Source organism: Myotis brandtii, unplaced genomic scaffold (assembly GCF_000412655.1).
Source record: "Myotis brandtii unplaced genomic scaffold, ASM41265v1 scaffold17, whole genome shotgun sequence".
NCBI lineage: Eukaryota > Metazoa > Chordata > Mammalia > Chiroptera > Vespertilionidae > Myotis > Myotis brandtii.
Window position 1 is genome coordinate 7,677,697 of NW_005356259.1, and position 5,420 is coordinate 7,683,116.

General features: G+C 51.5%; 1 protein-coding gene across 1 annotated transcript in view; it reads right to left on the reverse strand.

Annotated features, from left to right (window-relative positions):
* The window catches only part of CHN2 (chimerin 2), a 122,714-nt gene that overhangs the window by 15,187 nt on the left and 102,107 nt on the right, over positions 1–5,420 (reverse strand). The gene's annotated exons all lie outside the window — the stretch shown is intronic.

Sequence of the window (5,420 nt, forward strand, 5' to 3'; positions counted from 1 at the left end):
AGGCGGGGGGGGGGGGGGGGGGGGGGGGGGGAGGGGGCTGAAGTCATTCCCAGCTCCACGTCACTGGGTGTGGAGGTCATCCGGTCAGGCTTTGGCCCAGGTCACCGAGCAGGTGGAGGGAGGCAGCCTGTCTGCCGTCAGCAGCGCTGGGCCCCCAACCTCAGCCAAGGGTTCCTCCTGCGTTTCCCAGAATCACGTGACATTGAACTTGTGAGGAATTAGGTTAAACTTGGGACTTTTCTGTCTTGCAAGGTCAGATGCAATGCTGGCCTTGAAGTGAACCTTTTCAGATGTGAGAAAACCCGCCGAGGGGCGCCGGTCGGTGGGACACAGAAGATTCCCGTGCCCCTGCGGGGCCAGCTGCGCAGACGCAGCGGAGAGCCTGTTACTCAGCCCAGGCACCGCTGACTCCCAGATAACTCTATCCAGAAGCTCTTCTCATGCATTTAAAACAGGGGTTCATTTCTAAAACATCCACGACCACACAGCTGTTGGGGAATCGCCCCATTGCCTAAAGCGACACCTTCATTTGGTAGCTAATTTCCTCTCAGGAATAGAAGAGCATCAGTACAACACTTTTTTTTTGGACACTTCCCTGCTCAATGCCCTCCAGCCCCCCTTTCCCACCCCCCCATTGTTTGTTTCAAGTATCCTCAATCTTAGCACTATTGATATTGGGGCCAGACAACTCCTGGTGGAGGGGTCCCGCCGGGCCTGTGGCATGCTCACCTATTGGTAAACCCAGTTGTGAGAATCAGAAATGCCGGCACACATTGCCAAGTTCCCCCGGGAGCAACACCTGCTGGGAGAGAGCCACCCAGGAGAGGACAAGGTCCCATTCTCATGTCACCTCCGTCTTCCTCGCACCTGGCAGTGCCTGGTGCATAGTCAGTCCTCAGTCCATATTTGATGACTAAAAATTCCATGTCTAAACAGTTTCCTCTCATCAGAACTTTCAAAGACACCCAGCTAATATGACAGCAATCATTGGTGCTGTTTTCCCTCCCAACAAAACACAAAAAAAGTGTTTCTATGGCTATAACATGGCAGAATCAGCCATTTTAGACATTTCAAATAGTCTCTTTGGATTCTCTGTTCTTTGGAATAGAAAAAACTCAGTGTGAAGTCAATAACCAGGAGGGAAAGTTATAGCTGACTTCCCCAGGCCATCTACTCGGGAGGCCTCCTTCCTTCACTCACCACCTGGGCACTGAACGCCCCAGGCATCCTGGACCCCACCTGCAGCTTACAGGGGCCAGAGGGACCTGAGCAGGCAGACACCTGCTCCAGGTCAAACTACTCTGACTCTCCCTGGAAGCTTGGGACTGGGGCTTTGTTGCTGGTTTGGTAACATATAAACCAGGGAGTGGGTTGGCCGGGTGGCTCAGTTGTTGGAGCATCATCCCCTACACCAAAAGGTTGTGGGTTCCATTCTTGGTCAGGGCACAGACCTGGGTTTCAGGTTTGAGGCCCGGTCGGGGTGTGTACAGGAGGCAACCAATCGATGTTTCTCTCTCTCTCCCCCTTCCCCTTTCTCTAAAATCAACAAAAACATATCCTCAGGTGAGGATAAAAACAAACAAACAAACAAACAAACAAACCAACTAACCAGGGAGTTATCATCAGCCATATTCTGCAGACCATACGGACTAAGGCATTTTTGTGCAGGGAGAGATCAATGAAGCTGATATCCAGAGAGCAGAGAGCAATGAAGCGGTGGGGAGGGAGGGAGGGAAGGGAATGGAGGGAGTCCTGCACCATAGCCTCGCATTTAGCTTATGACAGTTTCCAAGGGTTCTATCCCTTGAAAACCAGGAGTTTCTGGTCATTATAACGGTGGGGTCGGGCCCCGGTAGGAGGCAGATAAAAAGTGGCTCTTCTTCACTGCCCTTTGGGAGCAGACCCCGTGTTTTCTTCATAAAAACACAATTTCCAAGCCCATGTATGCCGGCCTCACGGCAAGTCCCTCAGTTTATATTCAAGGCGGTGAGTGTGCCTTTCCTGCCAGTTGTTCCAGACTTGTTTCTGCTCAAACAGCCTTTTCTGATGATTAAACAAAAGAAACAAAATAAAGCCCACAGCCATTGCTGAAGCCGATTTCTGCCTGTGCCCATGTGAGGCAGGCAGATGATGGGACAAAGGGCTGCGCATTTTTATGAGATCAAGGAGGACGGGGAGAGAGGGGTGGGCATCTGGGAGGCCAAAGTGACTCATCCGAGAGCAAGTGATCCCCAGACTGAGCGGAAGGAAAGCCAGTGCTGGGCCCAGAAACCGTAAATGAGCCCCCAAACCCAAGGCGGGTGGTGGTGGTGCCGTCACTCCCGGACACCCTCAGCCTCCTGACTGGTCCTGTCCTGGCTCCTGATGGGTGGGAAGCCTGTGAGCAGGAGCACACGGCAGGGACGCACCATGGGGAAGGGGTGCTGCTGGCAGCCCCATCTATCAATAGTGGGGGACATAAAAGGTAAGGTGGGCAACCACCAAACTTCTGCCTGGACAGGGCCACTCTTGAGAGTCAGCACAAAGGCAGCTGGACAAGAGGAGTAACCAGGCATGTGTGTGCGCCCCCAGTTCCCCATGTATGAACCGAGCGGCACTGCACAGCCAGGCCCTCCGGCCAAACGGGGAAAGAGAGCTGGCCTCACACCCCTTGATACAGTCTCCGTCTCCCTGGCACAGTCTGGTGACCCAGACAAGGGCTACATGTGGGGAAGGACACAGCACAACTAACACAGGTGCTAACACAGGTGCAACAAGCCATGGACGAGGCACCTATGGGTGGGAAGTGAGTTATCTGCTACATGTGGGGATGGGGTGGATGGTCAGGGGTTGGGAGAACATGGGGTAAGGTTAGGGTGGAGTGGTTTGCTCTTAATCTTTAGAACTTTATGGACCTCTGCTCTCCATCTGTATCCCATACAGGGTGTTCCTGCAGTGCCTGGTGGAGGGAGAGAATTTGGTGGAAGGAGCCAGTGATGTACACACACATGCAGACCTGAGAAGGCTGCTAAGAACATGAGTGGGCAGAGGAGAGACAGAGCCCCAGGTAATGAGTCCGCTATGATTGGTTGATCATCCAGATGAGCTGCGAGCCCCTCTCTCTCCAGGATGGGGTCCTCCCTGCACCCTGTTCCCTCCTGGCTCCTTTCTGACTCTAAGTTTCCACTCCTGTCGCGTGTACTGCCTGGAATAAAGAAGAAGGAAAGAGATGATGGAAAGAATAAAGGCATGTGTGGCCAAATCAGGATAGAAAATAAGAAATAGAGAGTGCTCAAGCTAAACACAAAAACACAAGAGAAATGAGAGACACAAAAAGATGATAATAAAGTAATGAGAGCAGCTAACTGTATTGGGTGCCAGAGACCATAAGTGATGTACAGGCATTCTATAAACTTTACAATGCTCCCATTTTACAGACGAGGAAACTGAGACTAGGAGAACTAAGCCCTTGGCCAAAGCTCAAGTCACGGCCAGAGCACAAAGCTGGTCATAGCTACCCCATCACTGTGCTAAGTGGGGAAGGAAGGCCAGTTAGCCAGATCTGGGGGCTCTGGGGTCTGCCAGCCTAAGGATTTTTAGCGCTCAGCCAGTAAGTATTATGAGGATAGACCACCTAAAAACGAGCTATTCCTTTTATAGGAGAGTGCCTCCTAAGTCAACCAGATGAACAGAGATGCAGATGTAGTGCGAATAAAGTAATGGAGTGGTTTTCTGTGTATCAAACGGTTCATTTTCGAGAGGAGACCATCAACCTCATTATTCCTTCAACAAATTCCTTTTAGGCCCAGGATGCACAAGTAACCCCAGGGAATTTAGGATTTAAAATAGCATCATCTGCATACAGGGTGGCAAAGTACAAAATTATTGCAAAAATGAGGCACAACTTGAATTTGCCTCCAAAAGTTTTATTTCCAGAGCTGAATGGTGGCTTTTCCTAGACATGCTTCCCAATGCAAGGACAGTAGCTATGGCCTCAGGAGCAGGACTGGGGACTTTCTGAAAGAACAGAGAGGGAGTTCCCACCCTGGACCTGCCGGGTTGGGGGCTTCCATTCATCCCTCTTGATGAGGTACCTGGGGGAGCCAGGGGACCGCTTTTTAGCTGGGGGAACAGTCTTGTTGGGGCAAAAAAATCCTGTGGGTGAGGCATTAAGATTGACTGGCAGATGGGAACCTCTGCGAGGAAGCCGCTAGACCAGAGTCCTGACAGGGCCTAGTGCGGCTCATTCACTGATCAGCACGACAATGTGACTACTTGTCCCTTTTACTGAGCACTTACTTTGTGCCGAACACAGAATGCCTTCCAGTAACAACCCAAATTACAAATTAAGGAAGTTTCAGGATAAAGCCTATGAGAAGTCAACATAAATAAAAAGTTTGTGTTTTACGTTTTAATTTTACGCTAATTCCAAGCAGATGGCTGGGGCCTTCGATGGGAACTTACTTTCTTCAGCTCTGTTCAGTGGCCTGTTACTAAAAAACCCTGGTTTTAGAAGGTTCTTCCAAAGACAAGGGTGGGGGTGTGGGGGGAGTGAAGAGAGGCTGAACGAGGATGGAGGGTGGGAGGGGCAAGGAGTGACAGAGGGAAGCATCGCTCCAGCTCCAGCCACTCATTCTTAAGGACAGTGGCACCAGCAGTACCATTGAAAGCCACAACCGACTGACACGGCCACTCAAGGGCCTGCTGCGTCTCAAAGACGCTATTTAAGCGGCGGAAGAGAACTGCTCCTGTCTGGCTCAAGCACCCTCTCTAACAACGGGCCTGCTCCCCGCTTTTACGTCTCTCAGTGGCTGTAAGTAAGAAGAAGTCACGTGGAGCAGATACTGACATTTTAAGCGAACATTTAAAAAGCGGTTGGTGTTTTTCAGTGATAAGCAATTGATAGCGGTCTTGTTGCCAACAGGACTATTTAAGAAAATAAGACTCAACGACCTTTTTGTTTTAAATGTCATTGCCCATTCATAGACCTAAGACTAAAACACTGAAATTAGTTTTGAAAGTATCAATCAACTGTCTATGCTCATGATGTTTTTCAGACAAGCTAAGGTTATATATATACTAGAGGCCCGGTGCACAAAAATTTGTGCACTCGGGGGGGGTAGAGTAGGGGTCCCTCAGCCCGGCCTGTGCCCTCTCGCAGTCTGGGACCCCTCAGGAGATAACGACCTGCTGGCTTAGGCCTGCTCCTGGGTGGCAGAGGGCAGGCCCAATCCCTAGGTGCAGCCCCTGGTCGGGCTCAGAGCAGGGCTGATTGGGGAGTTGGGGCGCCGCCCCCTGTCATGCACAGAGCAGGGCGATCGGGAGGTTGCGATGCCACCCTCAGTCACGCTCAGGGTAGGGCCGATTGGGGGGTTGGGCCGCCGCCCCCTGTCACGCTCAAGGCAGGGTCGATGGGGAGGTTGCAGCACCACCCCCTGTCA